This window comes from Periplaneta americana, chromosome 10 (assembly GCF_040183065.1).
Source record: "Periplaneta americana isolate PAMFEO1 chromosome 10, P.americana_PAMFEO1_priV1, whole genome shotgun sequence".
Classification (NCBI taxonomy): Eukaryota; Metazoa; Arthropoda; class Insecta; order Blattodea; family Blattidae; genus Periplaneta; species Periplaneta americana.
In genome coordinates, this window is record NC_091126.1 from 20,521,160 (window position 1) to 20,543,783 (window position 22,624).

At 34.6% G+C, this 22,624-nt stretch overlaps 1 long non-coding RNA gene across 1 annotated transcript; it reads left to right on the top strand.

Moving 5' to 3' along the window:
- Window positions 1-1,973: 1,973 nt before the first annotated feature.
- On the top strand, window positions 1,974-22,251 carry LOC138707519 (uncharacterized). The gene is made up of 3 exons (XR_011334252.1): window positions 1,974-2,059; window positions 20,668-20,790; window positions 21,095-22,251. It is a non-coding gene; the product is annotated as an uncharacterized lncRNA (long non-coding RNA).
- The last annotated feature ends 373 nt before the right edge of the window (window positions 22,252-22,624 follow it).

A 22,624-nucleotide genomic window follows, 5' to 3' on the forward strand; every position in this document is an offset into this window, starting at 1 on the left:
CCGGAATTATTTTGCATTGTCTATAATGAGGCGATATTAGCGATCCTAATGGTTAGCAACTATCTATGGATGCATATTTACTACGTATTGAGCTCCGTGACTGTATATACTAGACTGTGGCAGCATGCAAAAAATCGATAAAAGAAGAATGTAAATTAAAAAAAAAAAAGAGCGTCGCGTCTACCCTGATTGGTCCGAATTGAACACATGGCAACGAAACTTAACATGACGTGGAAGGAAAGATTGCCAATGGCAAGCTCTTAAAATGCTATACGGCACGGTAATTGAATAGTAATATGCGTTACAAGAGCGGTATGTTGAAGTTTTCATGTTCGAGGAAAAGTTTGAAAAAGTGAAACGTAGTTGAGCTTTTTTAATTTTCGAGAATTGAAAGAAAACATACCGCTCGTGTATCGTACATTATTTTTGTGCGAAGATCGTTTATTACATACCTGAAAGAGGAATTTCTAATTAGTTGCAATGAAATCTCCATCTTGGTTTCTGTTCAATGACGGCAAATTTGCAAAACAAAAATATCTATCTTCAACATTGTTGCTTTAAAATATTTTCTGTGTTTACTATACTCCAGCATGCCGTGATATACGTCTGTCTTTTTTTTTCCCCAGTCTGTGATGAGTCTGGAATCTTGTTGATTTTTTCACGGCTTCCTTAATGTTACTTGCACCACGAATGCAGTAACTTTAGTGGAGTTGTAGAGTTTACTTAATTTTTTTCAAATATTTAAAAACAATAATTAACAGTGCAATTTAGGTTAAATTGCAGTGGTAAGTTTCCAATTTATATTTATTACTATATTGAACGTCTTTAAAAATAATATGTTAAAAGCCTAAAGCAGTAAAATGAATATGACGCTTAAGCGGTAAGAATAGGGAAATTGTTATGTGTGTTACGTTGGGAATACTGAGTGTGGTATTTCACACTTACCGCGTATTGGTTTTGTGCGAAAAGCAAGCAAATACGCACGATCTCGCACAAAGTTCTATTCAGCGCCGTGTGTTATTCGTTTCGGAAACATTATTTCTACGTTTCCATGGAGTATTCACATCGAACTGACTACACTTACCGTATTGAAATCTTCATGAAAACGGGAATTCAGTTCGATCTGAGCCTCAAGGTCGGTACACGTAAAAAGTGGGATCGGATCGTATTCAGTTCGAATTGAGTTCCATAAAAACGGGTATCGTATTCATTTCGATCCCAATACGCTAAACGCGTGATCGATTGTCATTTGTATGATGTGTCAGCTGTTTAACCAACAGCGAGGGACATATGTATGTTGAAAAAGAGTGTTGTAAAACATAATATTTAGTGTTTTCCTAAAAGTCAATATTACCATTATTTATCAACACCCAGAATATTAAGTTTTCATGCGCCTCATTTGGAAAACACAACATTGTTTATACCTAATGCCTACAGAGTGACCAACACGCTAATATGTCGCTGACATGTTAACCAACATAACTACTTTCGAAACTTCAGCTTCCGTACTCAGATCGGTTTCAATACGTATCGAAAATTGCATGAAAACAGGGAACGTATTCAGATCGAACTGAATACTGCATGAAAACGTAGTATATGTTAGGTTCAGTGCATCGTAATGCCTACTTTATCCAGATTTAAAATCAATCTCCCTTGGCTGGATTTCAACTGGCGAACCTGTGTTCCAGTAATCAGTATGGTAATCCAAATTATTCTTACTCCATTCCCAGTAATGTTACATATTTTTCTCTCGTTGGTAACCCTGAGATAGGCATATGTATATTCGAAACCTTACAGCCTTAAGTTCTATGGATGTGAATTAAATATTTTCTACGTAATAACTTTTCTTGTGACAGTGTATCAATTTTTATGAAGAAGAATGACATTCCTCGATTGATGTGTCGTCAAAAGTTTGAAGACTCCGTGTGCGGTCGGGAAGTAGATTGAGTCTGCGCGTTGCGAGGTTGTGTTCTCTCCCTGGCCCAAGGCGCGCAACTGGTAGGTTAGTTACTCTGGTTGTGCATCCGTCGTGGGAAGACGCGTTCCAGCACAGCAACAGGTCAGTACGAGCTGCATGCGTGTATGTGTACATCAGATATCGTTCACGAGTGTTGCCTGGTTTCTAAATTAAAGCCGCTATTTGGCAGATTTATATACGTAAATGCCAAACAAAATTTTATTCCTAATAAAACTGATGAAATACACGAAAAAATATATATTTTTTGCCCTCGTAGGCATTGAAACGTACGAATTTAACATAAACTCAAATTGTTAGATGGACATTTAACATTCTCAATTTCTCTGTTCACAAAATTATTCTCGTACATTTTTGTGTAGGTTATGTAATATGATATTCTGACGTATATTGCCTTTTTACATTTAAATGTTGCCTTGGTGTTCCTTTGTTTCTTTTCGAAGATTGAATTGTTCAGAATGTGTTACTCTCTTTGATAGTGAACTTGCTAAACATAACCTTTGTTGAAAATTACCTTGCAAGTCTTTTGCGAAAATATTTTAACTGTCTCTTAAAAAGGTTACTTAGTAATGTTTGTGGTGTGGATCGAAAATGTGAAAATAGTGACGTTTGTGTGTTCATACAAGATATCTGACTGGTGTATTCTTTAATTTAATTTTATAAATTTTGCAATAACAGGTGATTTTTTTAGAAGACTTCTCGCATATGAGATGAAATACAGGCAGCAGAATCTTGATTTATTTTCTAGTAAATATTGTAATATTTTCCATAAATCTTCATGTAACCATCGTAGGAATTCCCCATTCCTCACCACCAGAACGTGTTTACTTTCGAGATTGGTACGTACGTTTTCACATGCTGTAGATTCCTTTTGGGTAATTTGATTTTTTTAGGTAATTTCGTCCCATGTTTTATCATTAAACGCTGTTGTAATCGCGTGCTTTTAATTTCAAGAAACTATTTAAGTTGCTGGTGAAATATTTTAGAAAGAGATGGTAAAGTAAATAACAAAATTAATATAATACTTCGTTATACGTTATACATTACAGAGGTAGAGAAAATTAAATTTAGTAATACCTAGCGTATAACCGAGACGTTATTAGCCGCTCTATAATTCGAACATTGAATGCAACAAGTGCGAAAAATAAGTAAAAGTAGACATGTTAGGGAGAACAAATTGCTCAAATCAATCGTGAAATTCGTAAAAGTAGAATTAATTCTAGTTTCAGGAAATAGTATTACACTGAATATCCTCAATTGTAATAAAATGCGTGTTTAAAAGCAACAATTCTGCTCTATATTGTACCTGTTTCGGATTTTCTCTCTGGCATAAAAAGCACAGAACATGCCGAGATATCTGTAACAGGCAAAAATAATTTTGTTAGTTGCATGCGGTTTTTGGAGTAAATAATTTGGACCAAAATCGCATTTATTCTTAACTTAGCATTTGTTAAAATATGTGGAGATACTTTAATTATTACTAATATTGAGAATTTCAAGTTCTTCGTGGAAGTTCTGCACAGCTATCTAGAACATTCAATTCACATTCATTAAATATACACAATGGAGAGAATTTCTTGTGAATAATTGTACCACAGTTTGTCACATTAGTTTGATATGAAGGAATAGAAGTAAGATTCTGCTCCCACATGCAACCTGTTTATAAATTTTAGTCATTGAGTTTCTTTTTCTATGAATTGACGTCTAGTCTGATTTTAGTCAAATATCATTTGACTGTGTCTAGTGCAACGTTTGAACATCGTAGTGCGTCGATACAATGGTTGTTTCGTTAACCCTTCTGTGGTAGGGTGCATCATTAGTAGACGGTGGTGACGGCGGGATGACTTATCGTTGAATGTAGGTGCACATTTACTATATGTTACATTTTTTTTATTCAGACCATTGGCTCAACAGGTTTTAGACGTAAACAGACGACATCTACATGCTACTGTATCTCCGTACAGTCGGAAGGAAAAGAAAAATAACGTACCGTAGTAGTGTAGCACATACCTTGCAAGTTCAGTCCTCGTCATCATTGATGCAATTACCAGCGTTGCAGTAAACGACGATATATTCTCGTAAGTTGTCGAAGCTGAATCGTCTTCGCCTATCGCTTAAACAGTTTTTGTACAGAGAGAATTTCTGAAGAATAACTCTAAAATGGGGATCACTCAATTTCTTTAGAGGAATATTTGCACTGAGCATCATGTTGCACGTGTTGTTTAGACCCACACAACTAAATGATGATGATGATGATTCCTCAGATTTCATTTCAACGCATTTCCTGTGCGATGTACTGTTCCAAAGTTTCTCTATAGCCTGAGTTGTTCTGGTTTTTATTTTAATTTTACATACATTACACACGATATTGTCTTCGTTAATACATAAAAGTCACTCTCATACTTCTTAATTGCAATTCGTATTTCTAAGCGAATTTGAAGTTTTGACTTCGACATTATGAATGGATGAGCACTACACTATTCAACTCGTACTAAATACTTGAGCAGGATAACACAACTGCACACATTGTGTTGCAATGTGGATCGGGGTTCCTTCGTTATGTACGCTGCTGTAATCGCCAGGTACACAAAAGACGAACGACGCGGCACGTGCCATATACTCCGATACGAAACAACTCCACTTTCCTTAAGTCATCCCGCATCCACTGTCTAGTCATTAGCAATGCTGAGAAGAGCCGTCATCTGCTGATAAGGAAAGTAGTCTTCTGTCATTAAAATCAGCATTTGACTGAAGGAACTACTTAAGCCTTCTTCAGTTCGCGATATGAATTTCGAGACACGTTGCAAATTAATATATGAAGACCACAGAGGAAAAACTTGGAAAGTCCAAAATTATCGATTTTCTGTTTTAGATGTGTAATATCTCAGGTAGTGCACATGTGTAGTTTAACTATATGGAATAACCACCTCATTATTCCAAAGAAATTTGAAAAACTATAATCCAAAGACAAAACAATATAATGGTTCTTGAAACTTTTAACTAACTGTCCTCTAAAAACTGTAAAACGTGACTCGTCAGGTTTTTCCCCTGTTGTCGGCCTGGTTGACGCAGTTGGTATAGTGCTGGCCTTCTATGCCCGAGGTTGCGGTTTCGATCCCGGGACAGGTAGATGGCATCTAAGTGTGCTTAAATGCGACAGGCCCATGTCAGTAGACTTACTGGCATGTAAAAGAACTCCTGCGGGACAAAATTCCTGCACACCGGCGACCCTGATATAACCTCGGCAGTTGCTAGCGTCGTTAGATTAAACAAAACATAACATTTTTTCCGATGCCTTGTTTAGGAGGTAAGCGACATCGAAACACAGGTTTTAGTGACATTGACAATTACGAAATTACATATTTTTCAAATATGTTTGCTGACAAGTTACAAGTGTTCAAAGTGTCTACCCTGAACCTGATTACATTCATTACACCGTTGTAGCAGAATTTATAAACAGCTAATACTCCCATAGTCGGTTTCTCTCTGGTGTCAATTCGAGTGGTGTATTACTTTACATGTCCCGAAAGAAAAAAATTAAGGGCGTGAAGTCTGGTGATCACGCTGGCCACGCAATAGGTCCGGCATTCCCTATCAATTGTTCCCCTTAGATGTTGTTCAGATGTGCTCGTACAACCAGGATGAAGTTCGTTGGGACGTTATGTTGAATCACATATCCCCTCACATCGTGAAGGGTACATTTTCCATGAGCAGCGGAAGCGTGTTGCGAGGAGCGCTCCAATCAAATGGGGCAGCAAAATGACAGGAGACTTGTGACCTATCCGCAAGGCTACTTGAAGTAAATGAATAATTCATTTAGTAATTAACTGTAAATGTCACTAAAACCTGTCTTTCTTCGATGTCGCGTAGCTCCTACAAGATGCATCGGAGAACTTGGGTTGTTTTAGGAAAAATTATCCTCATTGCGAGATCTATACATCCCTAGTTTGTTGCAGAGGTCCTGAATGGCCCTGTATGTACAGTACACCAATATTGAAATTTTAGACTAATTTTGAATTGAATTATTTCGAATCACTACCGTGCCATACATATCACTAATTACGAATACATTAGCACTATTCAGTAGCGAACAAACCTATAGAAAGTCTGTATTTTGTAGGACATGAAATCAAAATCAATAACAGCTCTGTGTCTGAGGAAGTGTGAGCATTCGTAGACAAAACGACAAACTCGCTTCCGTTGAGGATATTAAGCCACGACGGCTAACTTCCCCACTGCTAAGCCAGCGCTGGACGATAACATTGCAGAAGGAAATGAACAGGCAGGAGCAATTTTCAACAGAGCAACGTTGTAATTTCGTCAGAGATCTTTCGGTTTTAAGTTCTTGATTCAAATGGCACTGACTATAAACTCGAAAATGCTTTTAAGTCTATCCCTACAAGGCATTTGCTTCATAAGGAACAAAGCGACTTGTTTAGATCTGATGATTTACAACATGGTTGTGTGAGTAGTTGCATTTGACGTAGCTTTTGCGTTTTCTCTCAAGGTCAATATGCTATAAGCTGTCCAGTCCTATACATTTAACAGAAAGTTTATGTTCCTTGGTTGTAATGAAGTGTTATAGTCATTAATAAATTTTATGCTCGACCTTGCCGAAATATAGTAATTATACACCTGGTAGCAGTCCTTTAATGCATGTCATTAAAGTACATCTACTCATTAAAGTACAGGTGTTCAGCCAATGACAACTCATCTTACAGGTGTTCAGCCAATGACAAGTCAGCTTTGTACCATTATAAAACCGCAAGTATCGATTATTCTCGGATATGCAATCGTAAGAGAATTAGCGAAAAGTCACGGAGGCTGGAAATCCAATACTGTCGCAGAAGGTCATGTTCTGTTACTATAATAATTAGCGTTAATTGTAAATAATATTCAAATAAATTCAATTTTTAATCTCGTTTTTCAACGTCGAATTCAATAATCAAGGTTATATCAAGTTTAAGGGAACGCATAGGTGAAATTACTAAATCTTAGTTTTCATTTTTTTTCTCAAAGACCAAGGACATCAGAATAAAATTATGTGACACGTTTCCTTATTAAGATGCAATAAAGGGCAGGAATTTTTTCAACGTGATTTTCTTTAATTTTCGACGTGTGGAACCATTTATATATTAATTTAATTATATATTAATATATTAAATTAATATATAAATGGATCCACACGTCGAAAATTAAAGAAAATCACGTTGAAAAAAATTCCAGCCATTTATTTCATCTTAATAACGAAACGTGTCACATAATTTTATTCCAGTGTCCTTGGTCTTTGACAAAAAAAAATGAAAACTGTAAGATTTAGTAATTTCACCTATGCGTTCCCTTAACGGGATTACATCAAGGTCAATGATATTATTGTTCCTCGGAAAAAATCAATACTTTCACGTCTGCGCACTTCTCACAATACACGATCTAGAACAAGGTCACTTCCGATCTTGTCAGATACAAATAAAATGTATACATCTGAATAATTTCAAGTTAGAAATATGGTCGAGCATAAAAAGTCGTATGAAACTCGCCTATAATGCTAATTAAGAAGCTCGTATGAAAATTATGAAACTCGCTTGCGCTCGTTTCATAGTCATCCATACTCGCTTCTTAATTACTATCATTATAGGCCCGTTGCATAATGTACTATTATTTACTCATCTGTGTTTATTTTTAAGAATATTAATGCATAATAATAATAATAATAATAATAATAATAATAATAACAATGTGGCACGACAGCCCAAAAGGCCAGAGCCAATCAGCCGGCTGTTGGCCTGACATTTACATGCCTCAGCAGAGGTGAACGAACATCCAACAAGAACGGGGGTATCGTGTGGTTAGCATAATGATCCCCCCAGCTGTGGGATACAAGTATATCAACTGAAAATGTGATGTTAATGTGATATATTAATTTCTTCTTCTGAAAAAACTGTGATTTGGAATTAGTGACGGACCTCTTCATAACAATACCGTAATATTAATAATACCTTAATAGATCGCTAAGTGAAAAGCGAAAACCTTGCACCATAAAACGAGTTAATTAAATTAATACTAAACAAATAGCCCTAAGCACTAAATCGATGAACACAAAACACGGAACGGCACGTCGAGCGCCCGACTTCAAAGTTGAAACTGCTTCTGAAGTCTTTGTTGTGGTGTTTTGAACCACAGACAAAAATATCATTTGTTTCGTACTGCATTCAAATAATTTAAGACTACCTGAATATACCTGGACTGGAATTAAATTATTCTTTCACTTCCTGCCATGTCCACACAATCCATTTTATTGTCTATGATATCTTTGTATTTTTTGTACCAACTCCAATAAAATATCGAATTCAAACCGCGGGAAATACAGTTTTATCGGCTGTATGTTCTCTAGGTAATAGCACAGTCTACTATATACAGTCGGAAGTGCTACAATTTGGAGGAGCTGTGCGATACCGACCGATGAAGTAGAAGCAGGTGACGAACAGTTAATAAGAGGTAAAATGACAAATAGAAACTCTAACAGAAATAAAGTAGATTCAATCAAAACTATAGATACTGGACGAAACTACCTACTAAGAGATAGGCATCAGCAAAGATTAAATTTTCCTAAAATCAGAAAAACTTATTATTAATTAAATAAGGTAAGAAGACAGGTTTTGAAAATAAGATAGAATTACGTCAAGGTTTTTTTTTTAAATAATAATAAAAAAAAATTGAAAATAGAGAACTAAGGTAGTTATTAAGGTATTCCGATACTTATATTAATTAGTAAAAGTTCAGAAGAAAATTTGACTTTATAAATTGGTTAACTAATATATTTTAATTTCAATAAGAATGCAATTATAATAAATTTATTAGATCATAATAGAAATCATAATAGAAATGAATCGATAATGAGTACATGCGACATAATGATGAAACTAAATTGAGGTTGATTATGTAAGCAATTTGTCAAGCTTGTTTTTAAGCAGGCATGCGGTAGTCTTCGTAGAAGTTACGCAAACGTTTCTGCTGACATGAAAATATTGTAAGAAAGAAAGATTAACCTACATATGGAATGTACCGATTCAGCTATTTCAGGTTCATGACTTACAGTATGTCGACATCTGATCATCTAATTGGAATAATAAATTATTATGTAAAATAAGACCTAAATATTACAATTAGATTTTTGGAAAGGGGCAAATAATTAAGGTTTTAAGTCTTAATGGTTATCACGATTGGTTTAAACATGCACTAAAACAAGACGTAAGTGCAAGTTTGAACCAATAAATTATTGAGATTTGCGATAGATTAATTAGTTTAGGAAATTGTATATTTATTATGTAGAACTACATTTGTATATAGATCTTTTGTTAAATTATTAAGTTTTGTACTTTTGTGAACAATATCAATAAAGCTATCTATCTATACTATATACAGTCACGAAGCTTGAGTTTTGAGGGTGCTAGAAACAATAGACTGTGACCTTACTATTTTGCATTGCCTGTAATGAGGCGATATTAGCGATCCTAGTGGTGAGCAACTATGTAATGTTTGCATATTTACTACGTATTGAGCTTCGCGACTGTATATACTAGACTGTGGTAGTAGCCTATGTTTCTCCCGTCCATCGTAAGAATCTAAAACAAAAGGCAGTCGATATGGTTGTTGCGCATTAGCGGGATATAATCAACTGATCGGATCTGATTAATGACTGCCAGCAGACGCCTGTTAGATAAAACTGGTCAATGTTGGTGCACCCATTTGCAAATATAACGCCAGTAAAAGTTTACAGTCGTTGCGTAATGGCTGAAATTAATCGATGTTGATGCACTCAGCCCTTAGTGTATTAACGACTGTTCAGCGTGATTTAGGCCCGTAACACACTTGAAGAGTTTTCGCTAGCGAGAAATGTGTTGCGAGAAAGAGGCGAAGAGCCTTCCTCCACACACTTGACGAATACTCGCTATCACAGATCACACCTCGCTATGATCATATATGCACTGCCTTCATGCAGAAAGCATTTTTCTGATTATAGTAATGACTCGTTGGGGGAAATATTATAGGTTATGTATTTACGTATGTCTTACTTAAATATATAACCTGTAAGTATATTGTCGTACTTTACAAATTACGTACGAACGCTATGTTGAATCTGAGTATTCAGATGATGAGGAAATGGAGTTACATGAACATGTTTTGTTCATGAAAAGAAGTAGGCCCAAAATTAAAGCCAGAAATATCTGAAAATCACATTGTATCTTACAAAAATAAGGGCAAGTTTTGGACACTGGTTTCGATTTGAAAGAAGATACGTTTAGGCGTTATTTCAGGTTCAATAATCAATACTGTTAAATCTCGTCAAAATAAAATATAGCCCTATTTATTTTCAGATAATCTGATATTTGTCTCCAGATTTCTTCTTTAAGTTTCGTGTTTTATAATAAAATTTTCATCCCGTGTATAGTATAAATAGGCCTACGGGTGACATCGTACAAGTTCGATAAGTTTCTGACTGCAATTATCAGCCATCTTTCCTCATTTTCAAATAAAAACGATACAAGTCATCGCCACCTGTGATATCTTTTTTCTACATTCAATCGTCAGAGTATAAATGTCAAACATCTTTGATAAATAATGTGTCAAGAAAATTCGCTGAGCTACCAATTCCAGCGAGAAACTCGCACGAGGTTTTTGCCCCGAGCGAGAATCTCTTCCAGTGTGTGGACGTCCATTTGAATCCATGTTATCAATTTTTTTGTGTTTTATGATACAATTTTCATCCCGTGTATCATATAAATAGGCCTATGGGTGACATCGTACAAGTTCGATAAGTTTCCGACTGCAATTATCAGCCATCTTTCCTCATTTTCAAATAAAAAAAATACAATTCATCGCCACCTGTGATATCTTTTTCTACATTCAATCGTCATAAAGAATATAAATGTCACATATCTTTGATAAATGTGTCGAAAAAATTCGCTGAGCTACCGATTCCAGCGAGAAACTCGCGCGAGGTTTTTGCCTCGAGCGAGAATCTCTTCCAGTGTGTGGACGTCCATTTGAATCCATGTTATCAATTTTTTTAATTTTCTCCGAACACATTTCTCGCTGGCGAAAACTCTGCAAGTGTGTTACGGGCCTTAACTTTGAAGATTCAGTACGAATTTCACCTTCCAATACGGAAAGTGTCTGGTTCTCTGACAAACTTAGGACTACTGAACACAGTTGTCTTTTGTTGGGTACTTCGACTCTATTTTGTATGTGTTTAGAAATGTGCCTGACTTGAAATTAATACTTTAATGAGACTATTATGTCAATACTTAGGATATTACTTGAGGTTTCCAATAAGAAATAATCAATATTACGGGTGTCCGTCGAGTTAGCTCTGTGGCAGAGCGTCTGCTTTTAGACTGCCGGCGCGGGCTCGATTCCCGGCGGGGTCAGAAATTTTCATGTAAAATTTCTACATCGGAACTAGGAGAGGTGGCGGTGCACAAACTTTAATCACTAAATTGTGCACCAATATGCTTGGGTTAAATTCCAAATCTCTCCGCAGTGAATATGAAGAGAAGACTTGCTGTATGACACTGTTGATAGTGATTCGTCTGTCGGATGGGGACGTTAAGCCTGGCGGCCCACTTCGTGCTATTGGACAGGAATAGGCTACTTGCCGGCACGGGGTTTCCCCTTCTCCCTCCCTCAACATCCTCGCCTAGTCTCTACACTACATTTCCACGGACACTTACACGTGGACTCACCCTAGTACACGACATAACTCTTCAGATACACATAATGTACAGCAGTGATGTTAAAGCAAGAGCATTTTTCTGACCTTGACGTCGTGCACGAGCAGCAAGCGCTAAGTATGGAAAGAGGAAGGGTTGTGTATATGAATAAGCAACCTGTTGGATTAAGAAAACAGTGGTGCACAAACTTCAAACGGAACGTGAAATTTTATGTCGTTATTTTTATATGGCTTCTTTCTGTTTAATATTATCTATATTGTCTGTAAAACAAAAGTACTAACACTGATTTCTTAATATTGCACTTGTGTTTTAAATTTTAATAACATAACAGAGAGTTAAGAAGGAATATTGACTTAAATTCCATAGTAGTATAATATTATACTGTATTAAGTGGATGAAACACATCATTCATAAGGAAAGCGATATTCCAAAGAAAGAGATTGAGTATGACATGATAAGTTGGAATTTATATTGATGGTATCTTTAGGCACACAAAAGTAATCAATAAACTAATCATAACAATATTATAGTACAAAGCAAAGTTACCTAGGTACTGTATTTGTTTTAAGTGTAACTAATATTACATAACAAAACACTTATCGCATTATGCTTTTAAGGTGATATTTGTGAGAACTTCCTATCATCAGAATATTACATTATTTTATCTGCTGAAGCTATAGAGCTGACATTTTTACAACATATGGGCACGTATCTTTTGCTTATGATGTAACAGTAGTTGCTTTGTTAATTCATTTCCTTACAAACAATTTCCATGCGAATATTTTCAAAATTTTCAATACACTATCTCCAGTAATACGTATATACGGTATGTTAGATTTACGAAAACATTCTGTAAGGCTACTAAATAAATAGGCCTATACCTGTAAATTTCACTTTTCTATACGAAAAGTTTAAAAAATATTTCTTTTGAATAAAAAAAATTAAACTTGTGAAAAATGAGTATTAAAATTAAAACTTACATTCTTATAATGCACTTATACTTCTCAGGCAAATCTAAAAATTAACATGGATACAGTTTTAATAAGTTCTCTTCCCTTTATCTATTGAATCAGTGCTGGCCATCCCTGAATATAGCTCGATCAAGCGGCATATACCACCTCTTTCGTCTGTCTCTTTCCTTTACGCTGTAAAGCGCTCAGGCTCTCCTGGGCTCTAAAGCGCGCGCTTGCTCTTGTGGGCATCAATTGACATGCCTGATGTACAGCGTGGCCCGCCGCAGTGGTGTGCAACTTGAAAATGGGTGTCCTGCCATCTATCAGCAATATGCGGAACCAGACTCACGCAAGTGGAGTGGGTAGGCATTAGATACATACAGTTAATATTATGGTGTTTCAGTTAATTTTGAACTAACATTTCTCAAAACTACTCGACAATAAAAATGCTTATCGATATTGATAGCACCACAGTCTACTGTATAGTCACGAAGCTTGAGTTTTGAGGGTGCTAGAAACAACAGACTGACGGTTCTATATTGCATTGCCTGTAATGAGGCGATATTAGCGATCCTAGTGGTGAGCAACTATCTAATGTTGCTTATTTACTACATATTGAGCTTTGCGACTGTATGTACTAGACTGTGATAGCACACTGTTATAATTCATGAAAATAAGTAAAGGACATTTAGAGGAATATATGTAGGCCCCAAAAACAAACAAGTACGAAGGTAAGAATCTTCATTGTTATTGCTATCCCAAGTGACCTACTACTGCATTTGATGTTCAATCATTTCTATAGTATTAAGTTCGTTAGAGAAGCTCGTGTTCGTTAGAGAATTTCTGGTCGCCTAGGGATCTGTTGAGAGGCAATCAAAATCCGTTTATGATGCTGTATCTCCAAGACATGGCATTGAATGCTAAAGGGTGAAGTGGCGTCATTTCACATTAACGTGGAAGGAAATTATCACCATAACAGTAATAATATTGAAGGTAATGATGATAATAATATAACAGTAATAATAATAACAGTAATAATCCTTCCATGTATTGGGCCTATTAGCTTGTTACGGTCTCTTGCTAAATTTTTAATGGTCTGCCCAAGGATCTCTTGCCCACAGGACGATAATTCAACATTTGACGTGAAATTCTAGATTGAAGTATTCTCTTTACACGAGACTTCCAAATTTGCCAGTAATTTTGTAGGTAATTAATTAATTTAATTAGTTTATTAGCAGATTATTTTGTATTTGTATTTTTAATTTTTCAATTATTAGAGAACACATTCATTTTTCTTGAAATACAGCACAAAAAAGGAAATTATTACATCAAGTATTAATTATGTTTAGACAATTTATTAATTTAGTTTCATCACCTGCTGCAGTAGAAAGAACAAGAATCTAATTTTAAAAATACACATAATTACTTTTGAACAGACATTTTACCCATAGCCTGCATGGCAGTTTGTGCTATATTTGTTTCATTTATTCACTTTTGAAAGTAAATGTTCACTTTCTCTTCTTCCTCTAATTATGTTGCAAAAACGTATAATCAAAATTTGTTTGCAAAGGCGACTGTATTATCCAACTAATTTGAACCATTCCGAATTGAATGTTTTTAGAATTGACCAAATTTATAAATACTCTTTAATGAAATTCTATCATAAAAATAGAATGAAATTTGTAGCTCAGCCACATGATCATAATACAAGACGAAATGAAATTCTTAATTTAATTGAACCTAAATGTTTCACATCTGCTGCTTTACTACACAGTACAAATTATGGTCCACGTCTATATAATTCGATAATAAAATTTCATCCAGAATTGACTACTTTAAGCAACGACATTTTCAGATCCAGAATTAAAAATTTTATATGACAGACTTCCCTGTATTATATTATGTACCATGTATTGTAAAACAAGTTTATTTCTATCCTAAGTATATTTTTTCTATCTTATCTTGGTTACTATATCAACATGACCTGTACTAATTATACTACTAATAATAATTTAATATTAATCCACCAATCTCAACATCGTCTCTTTTTTCACTCGGTTAATACTAGTATTATTGTTACTAATTTTATTGTCATCTTTATGTGACTTTTTTTCTTAAGTATTTTGTCTGCAAAGTATGTATATTTATGTAACGGGACTGTCCCCGAACGCGAGCTTTGCTCTTTCGGGGTACTCTAATGTAACGTTCTTATGTATATGTTAGGGGAGACTGTTGTACCTTTAGCATAGTGTACCTTTGAACATTTCTTGTTTTTTATTTTTTGCTACTACCTAGAGGACTCAAACTGAAGTAGATTGTAGGGAAAGCCACTAAGTAGATCTGATCGTAGATTTGGTTTGATTTATTGCAAAATGTGAGTTCTGTGAACAAAAGAATCTTGTTTAGTACCAAAAGTAAACATTTCATTCAATGATATATGTTATCTAACATAAAACCCGATTGTACTTATTACCATCCATTAAGTACAATGTGTTCCGTATCATCTGGTGAGTAATAACATATTTTAATTTCCATGATTTATTCGACTCTAATTTTGGGAGCCATGTATGTTTAAACGTGCACCCTCTTGTACCTTTGAACACAAAACATCTTGTACCATGGAACATGTTCCAGAGTACATAATACTATTGGTTTTTGTCTTTCTTTTATTTTAAGATCATGTCACGAAGTAAGTCTGGAATTAAGAGGCCCCCCCAATTGATCTGGATGCCTTGAAGAAAGCTGTTGAAGCAATTCTTGTTCGTCCAGGAAATAAAGTCTAAATCAGAGAAGCCTGCTATGGTTTATGATTGCAAATACATTTTAAATATGATTGTCAGTTCTTAAAACTATATTCCCACCTATAATACACTTGTTCCAACTTACAAGAGGTTATGTTCTAAGGTACATGAACCTGTTGTACCTTTGAACATATTACATTTTATTTTTTCCAGCCTTAATAGATGTGTAGAACAGGAAAATATGTACACGTAGTTGTAAAGGAATCTTCAATAATTATTTAAAGTATTTTTTAATTTAAAAAATATCATTTCCTAAAATTAAAAAAAATAAAATAAAATCTGAAAAGTGTTTAAAGGTACAACAGTCTCCCCTATTATTAAATAAATCTAAATCTAGATCTTAACGTAACTTTGCTTACAGCAAAACACTATCACTGCAAAATAATTCTAACTAGAAAATAAAGATGTATTGTATAGTTGGGGCCATCTATGAACCCAAGCAGTAAACATGGAAAAAATACATGTATAATTATGAAATAAAAATATTAATTGTAAAGGAATTAAAACAACCAAGGATAGCATATCTAGGTTACTGGAACGTTTATGCGTATGTGGCTGTAGATATTAATAAAAGTTTGTGTGGGGTCAGGAAAGACCCCAGGTGAGTGTCGAGGATTTATAGGAGCAGTTGAATAAGTTTAACGCTACTGCTTGCTTCTTTCGTTGCAAATCACACAGCTGTATTAAAAGTTCACAACTAATGCTCCCGCTTTCTTGTTTGCTTGCTTTGTTTATTCTTCCCACCCCCTTCCTTTACGCCAGCATAACTACACCCAATGACAAGACGCTTGCCTCATGCCTCGAAAAGCAAGTGTTCCACATGAATTTTCGAACTGCTAGGTCGTCATAACCCCCTCCTCTCTCACCCATATAAATCGGTTAATTTCCTCTTTCGACGGTCTCACCGGCGCTGCTCTTTTGTCAGTAATTTTGTTAGTCAACTGTTCCGAATACTTCAAACGTACTGAGTGCTCAATATTGCCGTATTTTGTGTACAGAACCTTAACATAACATAAAACAGAATATTGCAATTAATGCATTTTATTGTATGTGGGAATTTAACTTCTAAACGTTACATGTTCAAGCTTTCAAATGCACTTAATATAAATGTTTAATGAGATAGAACATTTTCACTAATTCGCAATCAGATTTTCAACTGTGTAACTGTGTATTTGCCCACTTTAACACAAATATGAAACCGCAATATTGTTTTGTATATTTTGATTCCCATTCATATAGATCCCTTCTATTCCACCGAGTCGTAATATCTACGTGATTGTGTAAATTGAAGCCAGTGTTCCGTGTTACATTTTGTGCGCGCTTCCTGGTGACGCCGTTTGTGTTACGAACGGTGAAATGGTTTCTGTCTGCTGTCGAGCAACATCCTTTCATTTCCTTGGAGAACTAGACCAGTGGTATTGTGAACCGCGGAAATAAATCGCATCATTTTTTTTCTCTCCCACTCGGAATCAATTCTAACTTCGAGCACCGCAGTTGTGAATGAGATTTTTGAAGCAAACAGTCGCACAATATTTTTTGTTGTATCCATACCGATATATTTGAGAATGAATTACACCACGTTGTAGCGGTAATGAAACCGAGCTTTCAGATATTCATAAATACAAGCCAGAATTCAGTGAGGCTAAAGATTGGGGGAAAAGTTTAGGGCCACGATCCACATAAAAATTTTATTTCTTCTTTGCACGAAGTACCGGGTGGTTCCATTGTTGGTTCGTTGTATAACTTACGGGTGGTTTCAGTTAAGGGGAGGTAGAACTTCCGCTAGTATGACTTTATTATACAGGGACATCATTTTACTTTTACCAACATTTTTGATATTAACCTGGCTATACCTTTGGATCAACGGTTGCTACCCCCTTCCACGACTGGAGTTCGATGACGTAATATACAAACAAATCACTTTACTATGTATAGGAGGGAACAAAAATAGTTCATCCATTTACATAAACTAGGAAATATCACCCATTTGAGTTTGATAATTTTCATTAGGTTTTGTTTAATCGGAATACATTACAGTATTAACAATGAGTGTTTTTACTCACGAACTGAGCTGTCCATACCGAAGTATTCATTATGCAGTGTATATTATACTGTCTATAGCACATTAGCGTACACTATAGAGAATGAAGTTAAATTTAAAAATAATCATACGGATATTTAAACACATTTTTCAAAATGATGGCCGTTCATTTCGATACAGGCTTCAGTTCTAATGTGTGTAATTCCAATTACCAGTTTCGTTCTTCGTACTAGTAACTCATGTTGAAATAATTCTGTACCTAATATGTAAAAGAGTACCTTACATAATGTAAATTCAATCTTCACTTCTGCTCGATCCGAAAAGACAATATTACTCAGACATGCTATCTACTGTCCGTCCAAGTGGTTATGTCGCAGGATCGTAGAAAGGAGGGAAATCACGTGACAGTTAATTACTTAACGAGGCCCTTTTATTTAAGTTATTTTAAACAATTGTATGGGTATAATATTACGTAGATGTCCAATTCCTAACCGAAATTAATGTTCTCAGAAAAGAGCTAAGACAGCCAGTCACTAGCTTTTACAGACAGGCGAATAGAAGCTGGTGGGGAAAACCGGAATGCGACGTAGGTAAATGGACGACACTACCTGTGTGAAAATGATTCAATATTGAAAGCTCTTTTGTCATTGGAAAACGCGAACATATTTTTGGAACGTACTGTGACGGTAAGGCTACTATGACTGTATATGCGGTCTTGGATCTGTGTGGAGGGCGGTTGAACTTCATTAGTAGAAAGGGTGGGAGTGAAGTATATTCAAAAACTTAGGTACAGTAAAAATTGAAGTAAAAATGAAATTATGTCCCTGTATTTATATAGCTACTTATTTCAACATTTTTTCTCAGATTCTATATTTTCGAAATAAAAATTGGCATGCTTAATATAGGTGCACTGCCTTTACATCACTAAGCACTTTAATTTTTTTTAATATTGGTTACTTTTCTTAATTATGAAAATTGTGACGTATTTTGTTCAGCCGTACAGCGTATACCTAATAACTCGAAAAGTATTTAAGGTACTTTTAAAGTATACATTGACTCCAGGAATGTCAGATTTCTTAAAAATGTTGGTAAATAATATTTTTGACCCATTCATTTCTTCTAGCTTTAAAAAATATGTAACTTTTACCAAAATTATCCCAATAATAGGATGAAAGAGTAATGGAACGGTGAAAAACTCTCTCCGGTGCCGGGATTTGAACCCAGGTTTTCAGTTCTACGTGCTGATGCTTTATCCACTAAGAATCAGCACGTAGAGCTGAAAACCCGGGTTAAAATCCCGGCGCCGGAGAGAGTTTTTCTCCGTTCCATTACTCTTTCATCCTATGATGACACAGAATATCTGCATGGAAATATCATATGTACTTCGGTACATTAAAATAATATATATCTCAATAATTTCATAATTATTTAGGCATTTGTAATTTAAGCGCACTATACTTTCTATACCCTACGCCATCTTCAATGTCACATTTTTCGACTTTATTACCCTTCCGGCAAACAAAAAGTAGACTTCCAATTGAAAAAAAAAATCTTAATTGAGGTACCAAATTGAAGCTTAAACATGTGGCTATGTTGTAAACTGAAATTACTTTCAATCTATTGTAATTACTTTATCCCAAAAATATAAAAATATGATTTTTTTTTCTAAAGAGCTTACATAATGTGGCATACATTTTGAATGGTTCAAGATAAATAATTTTAGTATTTTAACATTCTCCAAATTTAGGGGATCATTTTGGCGGAAGAAGTTTTACCTTAGGTCAATTCCTAATGGAGTTAGTTCGGTCCAAAATTGTATTAATTTTTTTTTTCCAAAAAATGTGCCTTTCGTCTACCAAATTTAATTTTAAAGTTCGAATTAAATAAACTCCTTAGTTTACTTCCAAGAACCATGTCGCCAAAGTTTAAAAGACGTTAAGGAAGAAATCTGGATTTTCACTCTTACCCCCGAGTCTGTGTATACCTTAATGAGACTGTATTATACTGTAGTTCTTCCATGTGAAATGTAAATGCTCTGAAACCTTCAATGCAGAATATATAATTTACTGATTTAGTAGAAAAATGTTTCTCAATGTGATTAAAATTATTTTTTAAACATGTCCATAAAAGTTTTAATAAAATTAACTTCTGGAGTTAAGATGTCTTCTTTCAGCTGTTAAAATGCACGAAATAAATATTTATGTTAAAAATCTCAACTGCAAGAAAAAAGGCCCTTCAGAAAAATGTACCTACTGTAAAAGTGACAGAAAAAATATTGAAAAGTCTGACGAAAATTTATTAACAATTTTGTGTGTAGAAGATATTATTTAAAGATTCATGAATATAAGCGAAAAGACGCTAAGTTTAATTATTTGAACGATACCTTGGTTAATGAGGGCCATAGACTTCGAGAGTTTTGGGGTCATTCGAAAATAAAAGCAGAAAAGGGACTTTGTATTAGGTAACATCAAATACCTTACAAAACTGATTTCTCTGTTTGCAATCAACACGAGTTTTCTTCAGGATCTCCACGAGTTCAGTCCAATCCACTCTATCAAAAGCCTTATAGATCCACAATAATGTACACTTCTTTATTCTTCTCGAGGTAACGAAACGTATGATAGGTTTTTATTTATTTCAATTCATTCTATAGCCTCTTTTAATCTGCAAAGTTCTATAATTTCCACTCTAACAGAATTGTTCCCAGATATTTAAACAAAATCTACACAACTATTACTTTCAGAATCCAAAATTAACAAATTCAGGGGTATTTATTGCTGATATTATTTTAATTACACTAGGATTAATGCAGTACTAGTCGACCTGGTTGGCGAGTTGGTATAGCGCTGGCCTTCTATGCCCAAGGTTGCGGGTTCGATCCCGGGCCAGGTCGATGGCATTTAAGTGTGCTTAAATGCGACAGGCTCATGTCAGTAGATTTACTGGCATGTAAAAGAACTCCTGCGGGACAAAATTCCGGCACATCCAGCGACGCTGATATAACCTCTGCAGTTGCGAGCGTCGTTAAATAAAACATAATTAAAATTAAATACAGTACTATGATAAAATAAAGCTTATGTCATTTTATATGCAAAAATAATATGCTTTCTAATAGCGATTAGTTTAAGGAATTAAAGCGTTTATATCCATCTTCTGTTCTAATTAGTTATTGGAAGTGTCCCCAACCAAGCAACTGTTAGCAAGATGAAGAAGCTCGTCGAGCTATTCTATTGGTTGAACATTTCCGCTTCTAAGATAATTTATATCCTCCGGACTGATAGTGACAGAGGTGAGTACACCCTGAGTAGTCATTTAAATCATGCAATTATATCCAAGGACAATAATACTGGATATGTAACTTTATTTTTTTCTGATGTTGGTACTTACTAATAGATACATCCATGGTTATTGATATCAAATCTCAATTACATCGTTATTGATATTAAGAAATTTGTATCTGAAATGTACCGTACTCTATGTGATGTCTTAAGAAAGTGAATTTGAAATTAACAATTACTAACGTAAATAAATAGTCATTCTCAGTATATTAAAGTGTGTACTGCACTAACATAGAATTTTGAACTGTGTTACAGCCTCAAAACCACTACAGTTGCACGGATTCCAAGGCAGATTCGAGAGCAATCGGACAAGGCAGCTAAAATTCTCAGTGATAACTTTTATTTTGCACCATGTGCCTATTGGTGCAAACAGTTTCCGTCAAATGACTTACCTTCTATTACACAAGCTCAATTTACCAATGTTTTCGCCATACCGAAGACATATTCAGTTATGAACAAGCATTGTTTCACAATTAAGGAAGATGTAAAAATTAAAATTATTGAGAAACAAAATATTAAATTACATTAACCAACATTTTATAATTAAACCTTCAGTTACAACGAAATAAATATAAAGATCTTTTTTAGAGCTGTAGTCTCCATACTGGAAGCTTTTAGAAGATGCTTTAGAATATTTGAAATATCAGATATTCATAACACATTATTTCGCCGTACATTAAGGACTGGCTTTGAAACACCAGTGTACCGTAAAAGTTATGAAACGATTTAAAATATTACACTAAAACACTAGTTCAGTCGGAATAAGCTGTTGATACTAACAATTTAGCTTCAATTCATTGTGGGTGTCAAAGAGCGAATAGATGTTTCTGAGAGATGAGTGTGGATGCTAAGACTGTAGTTGATTTATTAGGTTTTGTTAAGAACTTTGTTAATGGAAGATAAAATTGTAGTCTTGGATGAAACTTGTTTTGGAAAGGTTAAGTATGTATCGCAGAGGGATACTGTTAGAATGTATGGCTGTTTGGTGGAGTTGTTCAAGTTTATAGGAAGGGGCGGAATTTTTTTAATTTGTTGAAAGAAGGAATATATCGACTTTGTTGAATGGAATAAAAAAATCCTTAAAAGTAGTTTTATATATTCCGATATATGGGCGTGTTAAGGACGTTTGGATGACGATGGTTTGAGGCATATTATCATTAATCATAAAGTTAATTTTAAGGATTATTAAACAGGATGTTGTACAAATAGTATTGAGGGGTTATGGTCAGCTTTGAAACTTAAATTTGGAATGGAGAAAAAGGGGGTGCTAAACTTTGCAGTGTCATTTGGGTGGGTGTGTATGGAGAAAGAATGTAAGTGAGGTTAATTGTCGTGTGAGTACGTTTTTGAATGATGTATTTTTTGTTTGCACCAAGAAATAGGGATGTGTGAATGTTTTATTTTGCACAAATATTCATTTATTTTGTTAGTGCTGAAATTATTGTTACAGTTTATTATTATTATTATTATTATTATTATTATTATTATTATTATTATTATTATTATTATTATTATACTTAACTCTTTCTATAGATGTTGTATTTGTTTATTTCTTATGAAATAAGACTAGCGTTTCATTTGTTTTACAATGGTATTTTCTTAGGATAATTATGCGAAATGTTTGGTATGGTGTTTATTCCATTTATTTAAGAAATAATCTTTTATTTTCTTGGTGTTTGTGTATTTTTTCGTGTGTATGTAGATCTATTCGTTGTTTCTACTTATTTATTTAATTTGTGGTTTTAACTTTGTAAGAGAACTGCAGTATGACTGGGTATTTTGTGA